The sequence below is a fragment of the Sminthopsis crassicaudata genome, chromosome 2 (assembly GCF_048593235.1).
Source record: "Sminthopsis crassicaudata isolate SCR6 chromosome 2, ASM4859323v1, whole genome shotgun sequence".
Classification (NCBI taxonomy): domain Eukaryota; kingdom Metazoa; phylum Chordata; class Mammalia; order Dasyuromorphia; family Dasyuridae; genus Sminthopsis; species Sminthopsis crassicaudata.
Genome location: NC_133618.1, coordinates 572,393,088 through 572,418,572, shown reverse-complemented (window position 1 = coordinate 572,418,572; position 25,485 = coordinate 572,393,088). Strand labels below are relative to the sequence as shown.

The following is a 25,485-nucleotide window of genomic DNA, read 5'->3' as shown; positions in this document are numbered from 1 at the left end:
AAATGATCCAAAAGGAGAAGCTACCCTATGCTACCTCCAGATAACTGATAGGATTTTTAAATTTTTGCTGCAGTGCTATTTGGTAAAGGCCACCCTGGGCTGTTAATTTAAAATGCCATCCATATTTAGCATGCATGTTTGTATAGGGCCCTCACAAGATAGAATGATATGTAAATATATTTGCAGAGAACATGTGGAAAACCTTCCTGTTATGCATATATTTCTTGCCAAGTTCTGTCACATGTACATGTACAGCTACCAAGGATTTGATCTCTGTGTCCAAACGGCATTAAATTAAATCTGTGAATGAGATTTTTTTTTTTCCTTCTAAGGGAAAAGTATTCACAATGACTGATCATATATTGCCTACCAACTGTGTGAAGCTTAGTTAATCTTATTATATGAAGCTTGTGCCTCCTGATTTCTTAACCCCCTATTCCATTCTTCATCGGGAATAGTTTTAATGACCCGACAAAGGGCACGGCACAATACTTGGCATACAATGAATTTGAAATCATTTAACACATTTGGTTGTTAACTGAACTCTCCTGGCAGTGTATTTGATGCCATCTGCCCAGTTATTGACAGCCTTGTCAGCAAAAGAGCTGGAGAGTGTGTGTTGGCAGACACCCAGCTTGCCTTAGCTGGGCTTTCTAGTGTCTCAGGAACAGATGCTGTGCCACATGCCTAGAGCTGCTGTTTGCAAATTGGTGTGTGCTCAAATTATTAATTTGGGAAAGGGGACTGGGGGGAGGGGACAGCTGTCCATTTTCCAGGAAAGATTTTGTACTCCTTTTCTTACTGAGTGTCTTTTTCCAGGTACTTTTTACAGTTGTAAAAACTGAGTATGTAAAAAGAAGAAAAACAGAGCCAGCACACTCAGTCTACTAACCAGTCAGAAGAATGGAATAAAAATAGACATAAAAGCCATACAACCAACTGAAATATAAAATAATAAACTGAGCTAGCTAAAATAAGTGTCTTGAAAGCGGGGACTTATTTCTTTTTCATTTTGTATCTAAAGACCTAAGATGTTGTACAAATACAATAGGTGCTTAATAAATGCTTTTGGGGTTGGATTGGATTAAAGAGCATGAAAATCTTCTCTTTCCACTAGGTTCTCATAAAATATTTGCCAAAAAACATTGGTAAAAAAAACAAAAAAAACCAAAACAATATTCAGATGTTAAGTAATTATTCTATTGCTGGGCATAATTTCAAAGTCAATCAATTCATCCCAAATCCATGGAAATCAGACAATATAAGAACACATTTGACCAGTGGGGTCTGTTTTACAGGTTCCCAACAAGAAGGCAGTGAGTCCCACCTTACTCCTCTGATCAGACTGTTAACGGCCTGTTGGGTAGCATGAGCACATTCTCACTTTGTCTATGGCAACTTCTGTTCCTATAGACAGAGATAGAGGAAGAAAAATAGTAAATAATCAATCATTTATTAAACATCTACTAAGCTAGTTGTGCTAAGCATTGGTGATACAAAGAAAGACAAAAGTACTATCTGCTCTTGAGGAGTTCACAATGATACTCTAGCACAAGGAGACAACATGCAAACAACTACATACAAAAATAGTTTATATATATATATGTATGTATGTATATACACACACATACATATATATATATATATGTATATATATATATATATATATATATATATATATGTATATATATATATATATATATATATACACATAATAAATTGGAGAAAATCAACAGAAAATACCAGCATAAAAGCGGGCAGGACAAGCTTTTTGCAGAAGATAAGATTATAGCTGAGAGTTGGAGGAAGTCAGGGAAGCCTAGAAGTAGAGATGAGGAGGGAGAACCTTTTAGGTATGGGTGGAGGGTAGGGAAGGATGGCAGCAAAAAGTTACAAAATGACATATTTCAATTGTGTCCAGCTTCAACATTGAGTCCTCATATATAGTTACATCAAAGTACTTAGGACTGTTTATTTCTATGACCTTCCTCAGAGACATTAATGGCAGGCAGTCTTATGATTTTTTTTTAAATCTTGTTTCTAGACTATATTATTCAGTTGCCAGTATTGAGAAAATGGATGGGTTTTGTGTTCATTCAACCATAAGAAAAGGTGTCCTATTCAAAACTGTTAAAATATTATAGAATGCTCTAATTAATGGAAGTTACTAGTCAAAGGATTTGAACCTTCAGGCATTTCATTTCCTCTACTGCCAAGAGACCTGAAGGAGCAGTGGTTTGTCAGTAACTAAATACATCCAGCCAGGAATGAGAGTATAGTTTTGACATAGTGGATAGAGAGATGACCTTTGATCAGTATGAGGTGGATTCATTTCTTTTTTCTGTCAAACAGAAGCTGTGTGACCAGAAGCAAGTCATTTAACACCTTAGTGTTTGCTGTAGGAAACTCTACTAGTCTATGTTATAGGCAGATAGTTTAGCTACTTTATTGGGGAGTTTTCATGAATATTCTTCATACATCTGAAACATCTCACCTCAAATGAAAAAAAATCAGAATGAAAAAAATCTGCTACTTCCTTACAATAACTGCTTCCCCCCTCACAGTGTCCCCCAAAAGAAACCAGGAAACCTCAAGTTACTGATTTAGGATAGAGCAAACCTTGGGATATCTTCATCCCAGAAGTAGAATTCTCATTTAACACAAGAATCACACTTGGCCAAGTTTATCCAAGACATAGAAAAACCATTGGTCTTCTCTCTCTATTAGGGGAAATAAAGTGGAGAAGCAAGACCATTGAAAGAAAAAAATTATGTGCACGCAAAATAAAACTCAACTTCTTCTACTTCACATATATGTGCTACTCCCTGATAACAATCACTATCCTTAGGTAAGACACTTCTCTGCATCAAAGGGAGAGATATACAGTAAAAAAAATGAAATCTAGGCATCCTAGTTGATGCCTAATTGAGGATGGCATAAAAACAACAAATTCCTGTCCTTCAGGATTTTAGAGCAAAGAAATCTAAAGAGTTGATAGAGAATTTCATACTAGGAAATTCATGGGCATTCACCAAGCATGTATAATCTAAAAATGGAGAAGCTTATAAAAATACAAGAGAAGATATGGTCAGTCCTGGAAAGCATAAGACTAAAATCCTTGTGCATTTAGGTAAACCCTGGAACTTACTGTTTTATTATTGTTTCACATTATGCTTTCTGCTGATGGGACCACTCAGGCTCTAGTTGGAACATGAAAATGATTAAGTAATATGAAATAAGAATAGTGGGAGAGAATCTTTGTAGTTGGGAGGGACATGAATATTTGAGTGCCAGGTTGCTGTTCTTTGCCTGGGAGATTTCATGCCTTAGAAGCATTAAGACTAGTTAGTGCATCTCATCAGACACTACAACACCAAGTTCTTCTTACAGTGAAATGTAACAAAACTATCAGCTGAATGATGTGCATTTTATAAGAAAGTTGCCTGGGTCCTTACCTTCTTATTAAGAGGTGATATTAATAGTCCAGATGTCTTAATTGTTCATTAGGACTCCCATATGCCACGCTCATTCTGCTTGTCCAGTATATGTGCTGATGTTGCTGTTAAAGCCTTCTGCATGGACCAAAAAGAGTTGAAAAGATAGACAACGGAGATTTGATGCTTTTAAAACCCTCTATAAATGATGCTATGCAAGAGCTTAATATTTTATATATATACACCCTCAACTGAGCTTTTCCTATGCTATCTCCTGCCAACATTGCTTAGCAACACTTAAAATGGGTGAGCTTCATTTCAGCAGAGACCATCATGCACCACCCTAATGGTGTTCTGCATCCCTAAGGGACAACCCCCCCCTCCAGCAACCTTTTTTAATTGCTTCAATTTACTTCTTTTCTTAGGGGAAAAGTTTTCTTCTCTAATCTCTCAGTCCTTCCTGAAATATAGGCTAATTTAGCACTCTTTCTGACCCTAAGGCAAGATAGAAGGAGAAAAATTTGTATTTGCTAGAAATGAGAATAGGTTTTGAGAAGAGACTATTTCCTCTTTAATTTTCACATTACTATAGTAGGTAGTAGGTAGATTCTTAACTAGGAATATAGTTAATAATTAGCAGGGAGTGGAGGTAGTGAGCTTAATATCATTAGATGGGTGGGGAGAAGAGAACCTTGGACATCAAAAGGGTATGTATGTTTAGAAAATATTTCTATAAGTGAAATGAAGACAGCAATATGGATGGCAAGTCCAAGTAAGAGATAATGCATATCCTTGGGCACTTCTATCTATGATTTCTAAATTTTCTTATTTTAGTGGAAAGTCTAGTGATCCATACTCTGCTATTATTTCAACTATTATGAGGCAATTAAGTTTGTTCACAGTAGCTTTTTCACAAACCTTTGTTCAGTCTTCACTCTACTTAATATCTGTGCCTTTACCTTTTGACCCAGCAGTACCATTATGAGTCTGTATCCCAAGGAAATCATAAATGAAAGAAAAGGACCCACATTAACCTCTCTGTTCATTCTAAGCAGGGCACCTTGTCTTTTTTTCAATTTCCTAAGAGGGAAACTAGTGAGCCAAATTTTCTCTTATTTCCTGGGCTAGGATTATGCTTCAGATAGGTTGGTTAATGAGAGAAGGGGAAGCAAAAGTATTCAGGGAGCAATAGTCATGTAAACACAGAGAAAAGAACATACTGGAGATGCTGTGATAGTAGACTCAAAGACATGGAAAGAGAGAGAGAGAGAGAGAGAGAGAGAGAGAGAGAGAGAGAGAGAGAGAGAGAGAGAGAGAGAGAGAGAGAGAGAAAAGAATTGTTGTTGGTTACTCATGGCAGCTAATTCACAATATTTGTTAGGGTAAAGGGAACCAGCTGCATAGGAGATGATCTCAGATATTCCAATAATGGAAATGTTCCAGACTGGGTCATTGGCATGACTTGAACTACTTCAGGAATGGCAGCCGCTATACACACAGATGTTAAACACACTCCACACATTAGCTTCCTGAATGGCATTGGTTCTAGTGGTTCTACTTGATAGAACATGAATTCATTCAGTGATTTCCATTGATATTAAAAAAATGATTGAAAAAGGAAATACAGAAATGGTCATGGTCACACTAGTTTGTCTTTTCTGACAAATTAGCTTATTGTTTATTGCTGACATATCTCTAGTATTATTTTTCTTTCAAAATTCCTTTTGTCATCCCTATATCTTGTGTCACATTTGTTGACCATCTATCTAATTCTAGTACTTGTTCAATGAATATTAAGCATCTTGGGAGAGGAAAAATAAAACTATATCCAAAAATCCAAATGTTGGTGATATATAGGAGCCCTCTTTTTAACCTTTCCTCTCAAGGTTTCTCATTTCCTTGGTCATCTTCAGACAGAATATCATCTCATACTTTCTCTTTTTATCCATCTGCCCCTGAAGAAACAGGATATTTTTGGTTATTTCTAAGAGAGGTTTTTAAACAAAAATAGCAACAAACAAAAATGGGTTGTGTTGGGGGGTTGTTCATGGAATCTTGGATTTTTTTAGATAGAAGGAAACTTGGTGCTCCTCTAGTCTAAACCATTTCCCAAATGAATTCCCACTATAACATACCTGACACAATCATCCAGCCTCAGCTTGAAGAACTCCAAAAAGGACAAATTCTTACTTCCCAAGCCAATTTATTCCATCTTTTTTATTCCTCCAGCTATTAAAAAGCTCTTGACATCAAGCCTACATATATATCTTTTCAACTTCTATACTTTACTAATTCTGCCCTATGAGTTCAAATAATACTAGTCTCATATCTCATTACCATGACAACAATCTACTATTTGAATATAGTTATATTCTTTTCACTTCCATCAGTCTTCTCCAGGCTAAACATTCCTTGTTTCCTCAACTGACTCTCACATGTAATGAGTTTAACATACTTCAGCATACTGCTTACTTTCCAGCCTATCAATGATTTCTGTAAAAATGCTGCTGAGAATTGAATTAATTATTTTTAGATGTAATCTAACCAGGACAAAATGTAGTGGAATTATTACCTCCTACCTCCTAGATAGAACTTTCTAAGATTGTAAAATCATGTGATTTTATATACGCAGTTAAAAAATATGAAAATAGAAAGCAGAGATTCTATTAATTCCCAAAGCATGCTTGACTTTTTATCCAGTTTTCTTATATTTTCTCTGGAATTTTTACTAGATTTTGTGAGTTTACATGACAGAAAGTGGATCCAAGGGATTGGTTGGCAAAGGCCTAGAACCTAAAGCCTCTACAATATGTTTTACTTCATATCAACCCCTGTGGAAGCTTGATGAACCTGTATCCTGAAATGAGTGGGGAAAGGGCCCTTTTTCTACTTTAGAGTATGCAAACTATATTTTGACTATTTCTCATTAGTTTACTGTGTGGTAACCAAAGTTTTTTAATTGTCTGTTAGGTCAGAGCCAAGTTTTAGATACAAAATATTTGAATAAAAGGGAAAAAAACCCTTTCTTTCTTGGTGGCTTTTATATGAGGATGAAGAAGTGGTTTAAGCCTGTTAGGGGATGAAAGAGGTGGTAAAAAGTAGCAGGCAATGCAGCTAAACTGCCTTATCTCCTCACCTATGCTGTCATGTGCCCATGAATAAATTGTACCACTATATCTTTTTGTTTCTTTCTTGATGTTAGGTATATGAATATTAGAGAAGACTGGACTTCTGGGTGCTTCCTCCAATTTTTCACACAAAGCTATAACTTGATCTGTTTTGGATGAAGTAAAAGTATCAAACGACCAAAAATCAGCAAAGAATGAGCACAAAAGAAGCTGAAGAGTAAGTGGTGTCTAAAGACTACACTTTCATTATTGATACTCACACCCCCATTATACTCAGTTAATGGCTATAACAGTTCATCTATGAAATACAGATTAGGCTAGATTGAGGTCTGTTTTAAGATGAGAAGAGCTTTTAAAGTCATTTGTTAGGAATACAGATTCCTTATCACCATTTATGACTGGAGCCACAATTAGAAGAAACTTCATTTGGCACAAAAAAGAGGGAGGGACATCATTAATGTTGTGCCCCAGTGTTTATGTAGTGACATGGAGAAGGGTCATCCTATCTCCCAATAGTGATATTGATATAGTGTTAGCTTATAAAGAACAGGGAGGGGAGGCTAAGTGACAGCACTTGACTCAAAGATGGATTGTGAAAGTAAACTTTTAAGGACTGAAGTACACCTCCATTGTTTTAATGTTCATGAGTAATTGCTAAGGTCAGAGAGGTGTTTGGTCTGTGCTTCCTTTTTGTCAGCATTTAGTAGCTAATATTCACTAAGTGAATGTTAAGTTGTAAACATGATCCTAAAATACCCAAATGTGAAATTTTTTAAAAAAGAAAAACTCATGTATATACTGTTGAGATTTATTAAAAGATATGAGTTATTGAAGAGATGAATTACAGATTTCAGATGGATAGTGAGTACCTAGAATGTGAATACTGATTTTAGCCCCATTGAATACTGCCAGATGAACAATATGCTCTTTTGGGCCTGCAAGATATCTTCTGGTCCTGTTATAGCCTTTTCCAAGTTCTTATAAGTATCATATCGGTATAGGGATAATAAAATATCTCTGGCAGCAATATAGATTAAACACTTGTCCATAGCTAAATAAATGTCCAAGATAAGATTTGAACTCATATCTCTACATCCAGCTAGTGGATTCATGCCCCATAGAATTGTCTAGGTGCTTAAGAAATTACTCTTATAAAAATTGTGTTTGTGGAACTAGGGTAGAAGTACAAAATCTTATAGAATTTAGAAGAAAAGAAAAATATAGACTTTGCATTTTTGAAGCTAGCATTGAAAATGCTTCACAGAAAACTATTAACTTTATACAACCACATAAAAGTCTTTCTTAGAAGTCTCTCAAATTGTGAATTTCCCTGATAAATACAGTAATCAATAAGTAATAATACCAATAGTTGTTGTGGCATTAAAAGCTTAATCCATTACTTATTTTCATTTTAAGACATAAAAATTCATGTATCAATAGTATTCCATTCCTTAAAGGGTGTGGTGCTGATCAAAGTAAGACTGCACTTGATGAAAAAAGGACAATCAGGATAACTCTGAGTGTCAGTGCCTTGTGAGGGAATGGTAATTCTGTAAAGAATCATAGTTTTAGAGTTGGAAAGGATCCCAGATTTAACCCACTCATTTTACACATGAAGAATCTGTAACCTTAAGGTTAAGTGACTTTCCTAAGGTCACACAGGTACAGAGTTGGGATCTGGAATGATTGCATTATTCATGCTTCATCTTCCAACTCCAGATGAAATGCTCTTTCCATCACATCGCACTTTATATTTAACATGCAATTTTTGAAAGCTCCAGTCTCTTCCAAGACTTGTCACTGTTAAAGACAATGGCAGAAGAGTCAGTGACTGCTTAAATCCTGCTAATGTTGCCTTTATTCAGAAACAACAACAACAGTTTGCTACTTTTTTGCTTCTCCAATGGGTGCCATTTGCAGGGCTTTTTGTGCACCCTAGCTTGCCTTTTCACACTGTCTTGAAACCACAGTTACAACAGGTATGGAAGGTGAAGATAATCCCATTTGACTCTTGGAAGGAAAGAACATGCATTTAACTTTAGCACAATGAAATTCTATCACAGATTTTCATTGTTGTTAGAGCATGTTTCATCAGTCAGGGCAACATTATGAACTGTTTTCTTCAGTCCTGTAAGCAATTGCTCCTTTGTCAAGAGTTAATTGAAGGTCTGGAAACATTGTTTTCTTCATTCGATATAAGCCCACAGATGTAGAAAGAACTAAACATACACACACACACACACACACACACACAAACACACACACACACACTTATCTTTATATACTTATCTTTAGATTTCTTTCTTCCTTTTTCTAAAGGAAAGAGTTAATCTTTAATTTAATTTAATTTAATCTTTGGAACCCTTTTAGTCTATTTCCCAAGTTTTATAATGTATTTACAAAGTGTTTTGCAGTCATTGGTACTTGTTCATTGGTAATTGCTGAACATTGCTAAGACAAGGATCTTCTTTATCTAATGCTATAAATCCCTGAAGTGTCCCTGACTTCAGCTTTATTAAGTGTTTCTGTATTATTCATCAGGAAAACATTAAGGATTTCATGTTGATTTCATCTGATTGAGTAGATTTTAACAGTTGTCCAAGTAAGGGGCATTTGAATCACAGATTCATAATATACTTGAGGCAGAAGAGGCAGAATAGTTAGGAGTCTAGAAGTAGTAGTTCTGGAGTAGTAAAATAAGAGAAGCCAAGAAAATGGAATCAGGAAGAAACAAGCCATGAAAATTATGTACAGTCAGTCTCAACATTTATATGTTAACTTTTTGTTGTTGTTGTTGTTGAGGCAATTAGGGTTAAGTGACTTGCCCAGAGTCACACAGCTAGGAAGTATTAAGCATCTGAGGTCAAATTTGAACTCAGGTCCTCCTGACGAGGATGTTCTATCCACTGTGCCACCCAGCTTCCCCTTAAATGTTTAACTTTTGTGACTTCAAGTATTTGTGATTCTATTACTAAACTCATTTTCACTTTTATGTTCTGTTGCACAGATATGTGCAATAGAGAGAAAAAAAAAAGAAAAAAGAAAAAAAAAAAAAAGATGTGCCTAAGTTTGTGGAGGAGCTCACTGGTTTTCCTCATCTTACCATTGTAAAAAGCTCCTCAGGTATTCATTGCATACTTTCATAGTTTGCTATAAAACTCAAGTTTTGTGTTGCTGTTATGCCCCCAAAGTGTAGTGCAAGTCCTTTGGGCTCTAAACCCAAGCATGCAAAATCAATAATGTAACTTAGTGAAAAAATAAAGCAGGTAAATAAAGTTATATCAAAATGTCTGCAGCTGCTGTTCGCTTAATGAACCAACTAACTACAGACATTGAAACTACTGATTCTACCTTCAATTGCCTCCTCAATGTAAAATATCAGCTTGCCTCTGTTATGCTCCCAAACTCTGAGATCCTTAAGTTCTCAATATAGAGTATGAAGCAGACATCATTAATGGATTATGCCAAGCTTGAACATTCTTCACAATTCTAAAACCACTTACTGGCCATGGAGAACAAGGTGCTGGGGGTGATACTGAGACTGGTGTGTCTTTCTGTAGCTAACTAAATTCTCATGAAACTATTTCTTTGTTTATCGAGGGTGACCAAGGTAGAGAGGTATACAACAGTATAGTATATTGTATAACATGCTCATACTGCCATCTGACATGGTAGAAGGTAAAATTCAGATTAAAAAACTGTTTTAGTTTTAAGAATTGTATTTGATGGACAGTGTTTATGGTACTGTAGGTTTCATGTGTTATGAAAAGTGAATATTATCTGCAATTATTTTTTTCAGTTGCGATGGCACAAAAGCTCATAGAATTCTATGAAATTACTAGTGAGAAAATATTTTACATGTTGCTAATTTTGTTTTGTGCATTGCATTTTATGATTTATTTCATGGTTATTTCCTTCTTTCTATCCTTTTTTCCTCTCTGTAAAGCCACCATTAGTCTCTTAAGTGAAAAATTCAATAATCATTCCTCAATTACTATTCTTTTTGATCTTTTTTCAACCTTTTACTTTGTTGAACACCCTCTCCTTCTCTGTATTCTCTTTTCACTAGGTTTTCATGATATTGTTCTCTCCTGGTTCTGTCTCATAAACTACTCCTTCCAAATCTCCTTTGCTGGATTTTCATCCATGGTCATTATTTAATCAGTGGTGTCTCCCCAAAATTCTTTCTTTAGTCTTTTCCTTTTTCCTTTATATTATCTTGTTTAGTAAGTTCATCAGTTCTCAAAGATTCAATAATCATTTCTATTCAAATTACTCCCATATCTGTAACTCTAGCTTATTCTCTCTGAGGAGCTAGCTATTGTTGTATACCTATTAACTATCATTTGGGCATCTCAAATGAGATTTCCTTTTAACATCTTAAACTCAATATATCTGAAATAGAATTCATTATATCTGTCTCCTTCCAAAACCTTTCCTCTTTTAATTTTGCCTATTGATATTAAGTTTGTTATCATTTTCTGAATTACTTAGGCTTGCAGTCCCAGCATTATCCTTGATTTCTTTCTCTCACGTACACTTGGCATATGTAAATTTTGCCCAATCTTTTTGTTTCTACATTCGCAACACTTTTTTCTATGTTCCTTTATCTCTCTGCCTAACATAAGCCCTATTCTGATTCAGACTTTCATTACCTCATGTCTTCTTGTCTAGGCTATGGTGATTGTGGACTAGTTGGGCCTCTGCCTCAAGTTTCTCCCCACTCTATCCATCTTCTACTTAGCTAGTAAAGTGTTCTTAAAGCATAAATGCCACAAAGTTACTCCTCCCAACTCAACTGACACCAAGCTTTTTATTATCTCCAAGATCAAATAGAAAATAAGTTTTGACTTATATAACCTTTCCCCTTCCTACCTTTACAGTTTATCTGTACTTTATTCCCTTTTTAAACTTAGTAAAATTATCATTACTTTATTAAACTATGTACATAGTTTACAATCTAATAAAACCCATTTTCTTGGATTCTTGTACATGACATATCATCTCCTGATTCTGTGCCTTTTCATTGATTGTACTCAATACCTGAAATACTCTTTCTTACTTCTGTCTACTACCTTCCTGAAATACTCAGACTAAATCCCTTTTCTGGCAGTCTTCATTGCTAGTGCCTTCCCTTTTCAATTGCTTTTTATGTATGTACATAGTTGTTTGAATGATTTTTCACCTTTGAAATGTGTGCTTCTTTATGATAGGTATAACATTTTAATTTTTCTTATTGTCAGTATTTAGTACAGTTCCTGGCAAATAGTAAATGCTTAATATAATTATTGTTGACTGATTTGAAATTCTCTATTTGATAAATTATCAATGGATATAAACAAGCAGTCTTCAAAGAAAATAATTAAGCTATGAACAAAAGTGTTACATATAACATATAAAAAAGTGTTACAAATTATAGAAAATTAGAGATCTGCAAATTAAAACAAATATGAGGACACCTATCATATTCAACTGAATAGCAAACATCACCAAAAATGATAAATGTTGGAACACCTATGGGATAGCAGGAATATTATGCTTTATTCAGTGGAGCTATAAATTGATATTGCTATTATGGAAAGCAATTTGGAACTATGATCTAAAAGACCCTGTCATATTACTCCCAGTCCTATATTGTCAAAGAGATCAAAGAAAAAGTGAAGGTTCCATATGTGCAAGAATATTGAAAACACCTTTTCTGTGAAAGAAAAGAATTGGAAACTAAGAGGTGACAATCACTTGGGGAAATTCATCAACAAATTATGGCACATAAACATAATATATTATTATTGTAAAAGAGAATACTAGAAAGAATTATATGAATTGATGCAAAATGAGGTAAGAATCAGAGAATAATTTGTACAATAAAAATTAATAATAACAATTTTGAAAGTTTTAAGAACTCTAGATAAATATAATGCATAGAGAGTGTGCCTTTGTACTCTGTGTACCTGTATATCTTTTAATGCTTCTTTTGGAACTTGTATTTGAAAGCTAAATTTTCTATTCAGTTCTGTTTTTTTAAATTTTATTTTATCAATAATGCTTGAAAAACATCTATTTTATTTAATATCATTTTCCTCTGAAAGACTGTACTTAGTTTTCTGGGGTCAGTTATATTTGGTTGAATTCCTTACTCTTTTGTTCTTTAGAATATCATATCCCAAACTCTTTGATTCTTCATTGTAGAGGCTGCTAAATGTAGAAGCTGTGTTATTCCGACTATGGCTCCAAGATACTTGAATTGTTTCATTCTAATTGTTTGCAAAATTTTCTCCTTGACCTTGGCGCTCTGGATTTTTGTTATAATATTCCTGGCAATTTTCATCTTGAGACTGTTTTCTAGAGATGTTTAATGGATTCTTTAAATTTCCATTTTATATTCTCATTCTAGAGTATCAGGGAGATTTTCCTTGACAGTTTCTTGAAAGATGATGTGAAGGTGTTTTTTTGATCATTGGCTTTTAATCACAGGCCAATAATTTTTACATTATCTCTCCTAGATCTGTTTTCTAGGGCAGTTGTTTTTCTATGAAATATTTCATATTGACTTCTGTTTTTTGCATTTTTGCTTTATTGTTTCTAGATTTTTCATGTCCTTAGCTTCCATTTGTTTAGTTATACTTTTAAGAATTATTTTCTTTTTTGAGCTTTTTATTCTTTTCCATTTGGCCAATTCTACTCTTTATGGAGTTTTTTCCTTCAATGAATTTATATAACTACTTTTCCATTTCGCTAATTCTGCTTTTTAAGGCATTCTTCTTTTTATTGTTTTTTTGTATCATTTTTTTTTACACCATTTGTCCTACTTTGTCTTTTGAAGGTGTTATTTATTTAGTTTTGTTTTGTGTCTCCTTTGCCCCAACCTGTTGATTTGTTTTTCATGAGTTTCTTGCATCACTCTCTTTCTCATCTGAAGTCTTCTTCTACTTCTCTTACTTGAGTTTCAAAATCTTTTTTTGAGCTCTTCCTTGGCTTGGCACTAATCCATGTTTTTTCTTAGAGATTTTGGAAGTAGAAGCTTTGATGTTTTATCCTTTTTTAAGCAAAGGAGTTTTGATTTTGTTATCTTCTTCTGTGTGTACATTTTGATCTTCCTTGTCACCATAGTAATTTTTTTATGGTCAGATTTTCTTTCTATTATCTGTTCATTTTTATTGCTTATTTCTTGACTTCAGAAGTTTTGTGCAGCTGTTTTCAGAGATACTTCTAGAAAACTAAGTTTCCAGTTCTTCCAAGGTGGTATGATCTAAGGAGAGGGGTCTTTATTATTATCTTGATCTGTATTCTTTTCTTGTGAGCAACCATAAGAACTTGGAATTATGAAGGGCATCCTTACTCCATTGTGGCTGCAAGTGCTCATGTGCTAGTGATTCTCCTCATCCTGACTATTACTCATTATTGTGACTCAGATCTGAGTATGGGTAAAACAACAAAGTCCTGCCTCAATACTAGCCAAGAGACTTTGTAATCTTCTGATCAGTTGTCTGATACCTTTACATCTGTGGGTAGAGAGCTTTGGAAGCAGCTCTTGCTTCTTGCCACTGCTGATTTAGTGGTTTCCAAGACCTGTTCCTATTTGCTAGGGCTGGATCTGTGCTGGAACCCTGCACTGAAATGTAGCCCACTTTCACTTAGGTAGGACAGACCTTTCCTGCTGATCTTCTACGTTGTCTTTAGCTGGAAAATTATTTTGATCCATCCTTCCTTCTCCTCTTCCTCCCTTCCTCCCTTCCTCCCTTCCTACCTCCTCTCTTCCTCCCTTCCTACTTCCTTCCTTCCTTCCTTCCTTCCTTCCTTCCTTTCTTCCTTCCTTCCTTCCTTCCTTCCTTCCTTCCTTCCTTCCTTCCTTTCCTTCCTTCCTTCCTTCCTTCCTTTCTTCCTCCCTCCCTCCCTCCCTCCCTTTCTTTCTTTCTTTCTTTCTTTCTTTCTTTCTTTCTTTCTTTCTTTCTTTCTTTCTTTCTTTCTTTCTTTCTTTCTTTCTTTCTTTCTTTCTTTCTTTCTTTCTTTCTTTCTTCTTTCTTTCTTTCTTCCTTCCTTTCTTTCTTTCTTTCTTTCTTTCTTCTTTCTTTCTTTCTTCCTTTCTTTCTTTCTTTCTTTCTTTCTTTCTTTCTTTCTTTCTTTCTTTCTTTCTTTCTTTCTTTCTTTCTTTCTTTCTTTCTTTCTTTCTTTCTTTCTTTCTTTCTTTCTTTCTTTCTTTCTTTCTTTCTTTCTTTCTTTCTTTCTTTCTTTCTTTCTTTCTCTCTTTCTCTCTTTCTCTCTTTATTTCTCTTTTCTCCCTCCTTTCTTTCCCCCTTCTTTCTCTTTTATGTTTTCTCACTTTCTTTTCTCTCTCTTCACTCACTCTTCTATCCCTCTCTCCCTTTCCCATTCTCTCTGTCTGTCTTTCATAAGACATTTTTCGTTTTGTATTACTCTGTGTAGGAGAAAATATTATCTTATCATATCCTTTCTTATATATTTACTAGTCTGATAATTGAAGCAGAAAGTGATCTAAAATAGATTTTCTTTCAGCTTCAATTTCTTCAACTATATCATCAAGATAATAATATTTATAGTATTTATCTATATGGTTGTTGTGAAGCTCAAATGAGATAATGTATGGAAAGCATTTCGAAAAACTTAGAGATCTATAGAAATATCAAATTGTTACTATTTGATTGAAGTTACTTCTCGCTCCCTATGTATATGAAGACTGTGGACTTGATTCATAATGTTGGCTCTCACTATGGGAATAACTGCTATGGAAATGCATATAGAGAAAAAATTATAAACTGGTTATGGTACCAAAATATTGTTAATATATATGTTCAGTTTCATGATAAACAAGGATATTAGAGGGTGAAAAATCACTTATCCATTCTCACTGTCTCTTTGTCTCTTTCTGTCCCTCTGACTCCATGTCTCTCTTTGTCTCTGTCTTTCTCTCTTTCTGTATCCTTTACATTGTATGCCACAGAGAGCAAATGTGGAAGTTCACCAAAGATGGCAAGACAAAGTGAAGAGAAGTTGGGATCCTGGTAGTCTAGTGAATAAAAGAAGGGTAAAAAGTAGAGAATGGACTCAGAACTTTGAGACATTCTTATAAATTTACAAAATAAGATGGGTTCATCTATAACTCCTAGTCTTCAAATTCCTAGATGCTACTGTTTTCATTCCTCACCATCACTCTCCTTTTTATGGCCCTTCTGGAGTATATGACCCAGGCACAGAGTTGCTACCAGCTTGGATCTGGGAAAGTGATTTAACTGCCATGTTGATGAAGTTTTGTTTTCTATTGTTCTAATTTAGAAGATTTGTGGTTAGGTTGTGTTAAACTTTGTGTATACTTATTCCAGGAACAAATTTCACTTATATTGCTAGCTGTTAACAGATTTTTGAGGGCTAGCATAGGAAGCTAAATAGCTATACCTATTGAGTTATATTTCTATATTTTCCTGTAGAATAGAGTCCACAAAAATATATTTGGGGTTTAAATTTTTTCTATGTATATTCTACAGAAAATACATTTAGGGTTTAAATATGTATAGATTATGAATATATATTATTTTACATACATATTTTAAACATAACCTGTTAGGCCTTGGAGTCAGAAGATCTGGTTTCCAATCCTATATTAGTAACTTGCTACCTATATGATAGTAGATTATTAGGAAGTCATTACCTCCATTGGCTCTCAATTTCCTCCTCCGTAAAATTAAGAGATTTGAATAGGGGATCTCTCTCTCTCTCTCTCTCTCTCTCTCTCTCTCTCTCTCTCTCTCTCTCTCTGTCTCTCTCTGTCTCTCTCTGTCTCTGACTCTCTTTCCTCATGTATTTGTGTACCTCTATGACTTTTTCCTCCCTCCCTTTCAAACTCCTTCAGGATCTATTCATTTTTTTTTCCAATCTCAGTACCTGGACCCACAACGCTGGATATAACCTAGGCATGAAATAATTGTTAAATAAATCAGACTATATTAAATTAAAATGTAAAAAGAGCTGCTTATAAGTTCATGTCCTTCTCTCTTCTTTTATTTCTACTCTTTCCTGCTTGGCAAATATATATAGGAATGCCTATTAGATTATGCTGTAAGCCTTGAGATTTTTTTCCATTCAAATGATTGATTTAAGTAGATATTTGCAATTATCCTTAGTAAGTTTGGTTTTTCTCTATGTCAGTTTTTGTTGTTACTTTTTCTATAATGTCTACTGAAATAAATGAAATTGTTATCTGAGAAAAAGCAATGATTTTTCAACTATTCATGAGTGAATTGAAGTATACTTATATCATTGAAATTGAAATCTATGATCTTGGGCAGATCATTGACTCTTGGTAACTGAAGTGCATCACACTGAAGGAATCCACAACATTAAAAGGTAAGTTATTCTAATTTCTTTTTAATTGTTACAGAATGATGAAGTTTGAGAGGACCTCAAGAAACAATTAGATCTAGTTCCTTATTTTTTGATTGATCAATTCCTAAACTGTTTAATATAGATACATATCAGTTCCATTTTTAAAGATCTCTAAGAGATGAAAATTCAGTAATTTCCTTTGATACTTTTTCAGTTCAAGTCAGCATCTACTGATTGTTTACTTTATGTAAGACAGCACTAGGAGAGAGATAGAGGAAGAGGATAGTGGCTACTAAATTTTGTTGAGTTGATATGTGCTCAACTAGAGGTAAAATGTTGAATTGGGGCAAGTAGATGGAATAATGAATAAAACACTGAACCCAGAGTCAGGAAGACTTGAGCAAGTTACTAATTCAGTCTAAATGAAGTTAGAAAAGTTATAAAGTTAGATGCCAGGAGTTGGAAGACATACTGATTCAGTAGAAGGATTGATGACAGGACTCCTTCCCCAGTCTGATGAATTTCCTAATTAATTTGATTAGATTGCAGGAAAATTTCAAGAAATAAGCAAAAGGTACTTCTCCATGGAAAATGGATTGTACCCATTGATACCTTACTGAAAAGGCATAGGAAACGTTCTAATGATTGGCTAATCATAAAGGAAAGTTGAAAAGAAATTTTAAGAGAAAGGTTAAGTGAAGGAGTTGAATGTGATACCCTCTGAGATGTTTACTAGTTCTAGTTCTATGGTCTTATGGTCTATCAGTTGCCTACGATTGCATGGCCAGTAAGTATCTATTTTAGACAAAATATGAACCAACTTTTCATCACAGCAATTATTATTGGATGCAGGTCTCACACCAATCCCTAGTCTGGATGGAATTTGGGATTTTCTTTGGACTATTATATTTCAAAGGTACCCAATTTCAAGATCTAATCATAACATGACATTCACTTCTGGCTTCCCATTGTCCATGGACTGTGTTTCTGTAAAAAATGTTTGAGCTCTTGACTTAAATCTCAACTATGATCTGGCTTAAAAACTATGGTAGGGTACATGTATCTGTCATATACTTCTACTCTAAGGCAGCCATTATTATTTCACATGAACACAAGGTGTCTCTTTTCATAAAACAGAATGCACCTATCTCACCTATCAAAGACAAAAAGAAAAGTGAAATTTATCTGTTAGTTTGCTTTCAAAGACCATATAGAAGAGGAACTGTTTTGACAAGTTATGTTCTCTTGCGTTTTGTTAAGACCAATACCATTAGGCATATATTCACTCTTCACCAAGAGATGTCCCTCCTCCATCTTTGTGGAGTAGGAATTTGTCCCATGATGGCCCTGTATCATCTTCCAAAATGAGTATGTACTTAATCTCTTTCAGTATTAGAGTCTTTTGAATGAAAAGTGACTGTCTTAGATAGAGGAAAGAAATCCTCCATCTATTAATTCTTTTCATAGGAAGAATAGGGAGAGAAATTGGTTCTGGCCATCTTGCCTTGCCATTTTTATGTCTTTATGAATCCCATTAGTTTTCCTTATTATATCTATTCACTTTACTTTTTGAATTGAATCATTAAATTCCCATATTTCTTTTGCTTATCATCTTTCTTCCTATTTCCAAGTCTCATTCCCTTTACTGCTGCAGAATCTTGCTTCTATTTATTCTTCCTTGACTCTTCATCATTATGCTTTTCTGGTTGTACCATGTTTCCATGAACTATTTGATCACCTCAAGGGAATTTATTACTAGACATGTCTAGGCTTATTATTTGAGAAGTTCCTTTTTTAAACTGCCTGTGTCCTTGCAAATGTGTGGAATGAATTATCCCTGAAACCTTTATAATCAAGATGTTTTTTCTTAGGCTTAGACAAACTTTCTTTCAATAATTCAATCACAATTTCTATGACAATGGATATGACTTGTAGGCATCTTCAATATAAGCTTTCGTATGCTTGAAAACAATTATTCAATAATCTCAAGGTCCTGTTAAATTCTAAAATTCAATAGATATTTGTGTCATCTCAGTTTGAGGGTAAAAAAACTTAACCCAAGTTTTTATTTCCATCTTTTTAACCAATTTGGATCCTCTTCTTTGGAACATCTCCATTATTTTCATTTCCTCCTATATAATTCACATATATGTATGCATATATATATATATGAATATGCATATATATATATATGAAGTATTTTATGTTTAAAATATTTTTTCACAATAATCCCATGGGGTAGAAGGCTAGAAAGTGTGTATGTGTATGTGTGTGTGTGTGTGTGTGTGTGTGTATTATCATCAATTTACGTAGAAGAAAAATGAAAGTAATGAAAGTGTTTAAATGGCTGCACATAGATTTATAGCTCATAAATACCAAATATTTCACTTGAACCTATGTTTTCTGACTTCAAGGGCATTGCTTTTGACCACCTACTTATAGTTCTATGTTCAGAGATGACCAGATAGATTTAACAAAGCTTACTTTTTCTGTTTAGAAAGAGAAAGTTACATAAGTACCATATAATCAAATATGAGAAAATTACTCAGTGTATTTAATGTGAAAGGATAGTATATGCTAGGATTCATAAATGTATAAATCCTTATTTCTCTTAAAAAATAGAGAATGTTAGAAGTGGACAAAAACTCAGTGGCCATCTAGTCTGACTTGTACCTCAACAAAAAATATCTCTACAACATAATAAATTCAGTCTTCACTTAAAGACCCCCTAGTGAAAGGTAATCCAATGCCTCCAAAAGAAGTGCATTTTATTTTTTGAAAGATCAAATTATTGGGGAAACTTTCCTTAAATGATGTCAAAATGTACCTTTGGGCAATTTATACTTACTGCCCCCAGTTGTGTCCTCTGTGTTCAATAGAACAAATCTGATTATCTCCTCCATACTTGATATAATCTCAATGGTGATGGTCATTAATTTATGTTATTAGTGTTTAGGTTCACCAGGCTTCAAAACATAGAATAGTTTTATTTTCATTGTTTAAGATTTAGAAACAACTAACCTCTTATCTCACAGAGGTTCAAGTTCCCACTGATTTCCAGTCAGCTATTCTGCCCCTTGGAAAGACAAGAGATTCTTGTGTTGCACATGGACCTAATAAAGGGAAAGACCAGGGCTTACTTCTCCACATTAATGCTCTGTATTTTCTCATTTTCCTGTCAATAATACTCTGCTCATCAAGACTGTGCTTATCTATTTCTATTTATCTCCATTCTTGGTAGAGGCTGAGTCCTTCTATTTTGTCTTTTGCTCTAGAAAGGCACATTAAATTTTTTTGAAACTATCTTAATCTCTGTTTCAATGATCTCCAATGTATGGTTTTCCTCGGGTAGATGATGCTAGCTCTTAAAAAGCTGGGTCATGATATCAAACATATCTTTGACAAACACCTGGCCTTGATTGTGGTGCACAGATTTTCAATGGGGCTTAAATCATAAGCCTTTAAAGTATAATTATCTCCAGTTTTTAAGTAAATGTCTTATGTAGCATGGTGCACCATTATATGGCAGTATTTCATTTCCATTTGAGAATTTTTAATGATTCCATAGCAATTCTGCTTCTTGATATATGAATATATTTATCAGTATTCAACATTCCATGAGTATGGAAAGAGTTTTAGTGTTTCACTGAAAAAAAACCCAAAACACTTTTTGGGTGGGTGCTGTATAATATGCTAATGAGACACAGATCTGATAAGCCCCAAACAAAACAAAACAAAACAAAAACCTGGAACATGGATGGATAACTTTGAGAATCTACCATCTTAGGTAGTTTTTTTTGTTTGTTTGTTTGTTTGTTTGTTTGTTTGTTTTTTACTTTAACAGTATTTAATACTATCAGTTTTTTTTTTTAATATTCTATTGTTTTATACCTGAATTCCAAGACTTTGCCCTCTATAAAAAAAGTTTTTTTGAGTATCTGTGGAAATATATCTTCTTTGATTGTCTTGAATCAGTGTCTGTTTTCTATTTTGGGTGGACTCATTGTGAGTCTTTAGTGATTTGTCATCTCCTTCTCCAATTGTTAGGATTACTAAGTGAGAACTGAGGTTGTCTGGACAGTGACAAGGTGAGAATTCAGGTTTTCTGGACAATTACAAGGTGAGAACTCAGGTTGACTTGATAGAAGGAGCAAGCCCATTGGCTGAAGTGGTTCTTCCCAGAAGCCCTTGCATTATCCCACGCCCATTCTCTGGGAGGATAAAGAGGACAGCACTCCAGGAAGAGGAGAAGACTCTGAATTGCATCAGGCTTGACGGGGCTCTCTGCAGGAAGGGAAGTCACTTCTTTGGACAAGAGTTAACAGCAACTGCCTGGAGACAACGGTTCATTACAGGAAGAAGAATCTGTCGGAGAGATTTGAGTAGAAGACACAGCAGATCTCTTCCCAGAGAGCGATCCAGCAGCTTCTAGAGATGACAGCACGCTACATCCAATGACTGAATGGAATATCTTTTGGTTGTGTTAACCCCTTCTACCAGTTTATTTCCTTGGTTGGAAAGTCATGGAAAGGACACAGTTGTACCAATTGCTCTGAGCAGGTGCTTTCCAGAGATCCTAGATCCTAGATATACACTATCTCCCTCAACCTTGTCATTTCATAGGTAAGAAAGTTGAGACCTAGAAAAGTAAAGTAACCATAGGAATAGTCATATATCTTATTTATTGGTAATATCCATAGCATAAACTCCAAACCTAGCACTTTTCCCCACAGTACTGTGCTACCTCTTTGAAAGGGAAGGCAGAGATGGGGGGAGGGAGAATCAGAAGCAACTCATGAACAGATTTCTTATATTTTCCTTCCATTGTATTCTCTCCCAAAATTCTCAACTCAGTTTTGAGCAGACAGGTATTTATTGGTTAACTTGGCTTGAATTATGATCAGAAGAAAGAAAGAGCAATACAAATTTCCCCCATCTTAAACATTCATAGCTTTTAAGAGAAATAGTTACAGTAGCACTAAGAGGTGACATGCAATGAAGAAACACAAAATACCAGAGAAAAATAATGAAGTTTTTCAAGTTATCCATCCTGTTCATCTTATCAAATGAAGTTTTTTAAATGATGAGATTCTAATTAGAGGGAAGGGCTAACTCAATCTATAAGGTAAATCAAATCAGCCAATTAGCTACTGTCATCCCAGATGGAAATGACCCTACAGAGAAAAGTGTGGTCTGGGGGATTCCCAGGTTCCAAATGATAAGATAATTAGGAATAACCAGTTCAGGAATGATATGACACATGGAAAAATGGTTAGATTGTGAGGAATTACAGTCCTTTGAGGAAAAAGCAATGCTTGAAGTTCACATATAATGAGAATTTTCTTGACACTCAACGAATCATTTTCTTTCTTTCTTTTTTTTTTTTCAGTATCTAAAGAGCTGTGATCAAACTGCAAGGGAATGAAGCTTATCCTGAAGGAAAGCCCATCAGTTTTGCTTGTTCATTGAGAAGAGCTCTTGAGTAAGAAGGATCTCCACAGACAAGGTGCTTGATTTTCATAAGAGGTGCTTATTTAAGGTAGAATGGCTAATGAATGATGTAAATATATGCCCCATTGGCACATAAATTCATGCTCATACACACATACATACAGAAGCAACTTTTTATCTTCTGCCTATATTACATGAAACCACTTAGGAAGGAAATGCTTATTTATCCACCTATATCTCTCTAGGGCACTTTTCCTTTTAAAAATAGAATTTTACTAATATAGCAGGTGTTTATTATGAAACTCTCCTTGTCCTTAAGTAAGTTGCATTCAATTGTGGGGGGAGGGGAGAACAACATATTTGTTGTTGCTTCAATATAAAAATGTTTCAAATAAAAATACAAAGACTTTTAATTTTCCCTGATCCCCATAAAAAATCACAACCAACATGTAGCAGGTAGTGATTTGCAAACAGTGTTTAATAAATGCTTTAAAATTAAATTGAATTATTTCTTTTGATCTGGGAACTATTTTTAAAAATAATATGGTTTAAACTATGTTGATTTTTTAAAAGCAGCCACCTCATTCCTTTGAGTCATTTTAAGTTATTGAGGAAGCAGATCTTAATCAACTAGAATCAACAAGTATGTATGTAGTGCCCACTATGTGACATGGATTGTGCTGATCACTGGATATACAGAAAGAGGCAAAAGATAGTTTTTGCCCTCAAGGAGTTTACAATTTAGTGAAGGAGATAACATGCAAACAAATTACACACACACACACACACACACACACACACACACACACACATACACACACATATATGCCTGTAGAAGTTGGGATCTTAATTGGGATTTAAAGGAAACCTGGGAAGTGAGTAGTCAGAAGAAAGGAAGGATAATATTTCATAACTGGAGAACAGATAGAGAAAATACTTATTTCAGAGAGGAATGTAGTGTCTTGTTCATGGAACAACCAGGAGGCCAGTGCCACTGGATCAAAGAACAAATACTTTTTGGAGATTAAGTTTTAGGAAACCTAAAAAGGCAGGAGGAGTCTATGAAAGACTAGGAAGGTTATGAAAGACTTTGAATGCCAAGTGGAATTTCATATTTGCTCTAGAGGACAATAGGAAGCCACTGTAGTTTATTGAGAAGAGTAGGTGACATGACAGACTTGTACTTTAGGAAAATCACATTAGTGGTTTGGAGTGAGGAGAAACTTGAAGCAGACCAACCCACCAAGAGGCTGAGTGGAACAATTCAAGTATGAAGTAATAAGGGCTTGCACTAGAGTGATGGTGGTGCTAGAGAAGAAAAGAGGGCATATTCAAGAGATGTTGCAAAGAGGATATTTGACAGGCCTTAGTAACAGCTTGGATATGGAATGGTAGTGGTGAGAGATGGTAAGAAATCCAGGAGTAATCCTAGTTTGTGCAACTGAGTTCCTGGAACAATGTTGTCATTTTCTATAATTTTAATATGAAAAACATTCCTAGACGATAGTGCAATCAAATAATAAAGTAGACCACCTTAGTAGGCAGTAAGCTTCTCATCATTAGAGGCTGCAGTCAGGGATATTTTAGAGTCCTCACCTGCATCATTTCTATCTCAAACATTCTGAGTTGGTGCTAATAACTACCTTGACTTTTGCTTAAGAATTTGTAGCAGATGAGTTTAATCAAGTCTTTTACTTTGGAAGAAAATGTGCAAAAGCAATAGACATTTGGAATATGCTGTAGAAAGTTGAACATCAATCGTATGTGGTCTCAAAACTTCTCTCACTTAGCACATAAAGATTATCAAATTTTACACAATGGTAGCTTGCCTTATTGGAGAGACATTCCAGCATAAATTCTGTCTTTTCTTTGGCAAAATACTTTTTTTCCTTAAGAATTGAAATACCACTAATGTAAGCTTAATTGCTTTTCAGATTACTCTGAAAACCTATTAAGAGTCCCAAGAGGGAGACAAGCATTGTTAGGCATAAGTAGAATTTTTTGATGTGTAAACTTCATTGAGTGTTTTGTGGATTTTCTGGTGGGAGTCTGCAACCCATTTATGGAATATGGTCTTTCACTGGAAGGCAGTTAGAAAGGAGATGATATACTCTGGGCTTTCTCCATGAGCATTCTGATACTATATGAGTGACTAACACATTAATATCCCATGAACACATCCCCCAGGGCACCAACTAAATGAGAATGAGGAAATGGTTGAGAGGAAATCATTGCATCCATGCAGCACTTTGAATGTTGTGAGATCTTGATCCTGGCTATGGGAAACCTCCACATAAGGACAAACGTTTACCTATTTTTTAAAAACATTTGGAGCTTTAGCTGTTTATTTCTGCTTCTTTCCTGCAGATATATGAAAATTGTAGTTACAATATCTATGGATAATTTGAGAGCAAACTTTCTCAAGATAATGGGTCTCCAGGGAAATAATTGTAGCTAGACTATGTCTCTTTGGTAGTTTACTTCTTTTTCATGCAGGTTTCCTGAAAACTACCTAATATCATAATGGGAAAGAGAGTACATATGCCTCTTTTTATCTTTTAATGGTTTATACTGGGGCTAGGGGCAGCTAGGTGGTTCTGTGGATAGAGTGGTGAACTTGGAGTTAGGAAGCCTCAACTTCATGAGTTCAAACCTGACCTGAGATATTTACCAGTTGTGTGATCCTGTGCAGGTCAACCTAAACCTGCTTGCCTCAGTTTTCTTATCTGTAAAATGAACTGGAGAAAGAAATGACAAATTACTCCAATATCTTTGTCAAGAAAACTCCAAAAAAGGTAATGAAGAGTTGGATATGACTGAAAAGACTGAACAATAACAATACTGGGATTAGACCTATAATTTCATTGGTGTTGGGCTCTTCTTATAAAGAAAGTCTCTCTATTAATAAAGTAGGCAGGCACCTGCTTAGCTACTTATGGGCAACTAAATAGTTCATAGACAGACCGACCACTGGATCCTGAAATGGGTTCAAATATGCCCTTAAATAATAACTGTGTGACAAGTAATGGCAAATTACTTGATCTCTGTTTATCTCAGTTTCATCAACTGAAAAATTGGAATAATAATACCACATATCACATAGAGTTGTTATGAGGATGAAATGAGAACATCAG

At 34.8% G+C, this 25,485-nt stretch overlaps 1 long non-coding RNA gene across 1 annotated transcript in view; it reads right to left on the bottom strand.

Annotated features, from left to right (window-relative positions):
• Nucleotides 1–1,079: 1,079 nt before the first annotated feature.
• Nucleotides 1,080–25,485, bottom strand: part of LOC141553729 (uncharacterized) — a 64,307-nt gene continuing 39,901 nt past the window's right edge. The window contains exons 3-4 of the long non-coding RNA XR_012485610.1: nucleotides 3,456–3,572; nucleotides 1,080–1,407 (exon numbers count right to left, since the gene is read on the bottom strand). This is a non-coding gene — a long non-coding RNA (uncharacterized LOC141553729). The remainder of the gene's footprint in view (nucleotides 1,408–3,455; nucleotides 3,573–25,485) is intronic.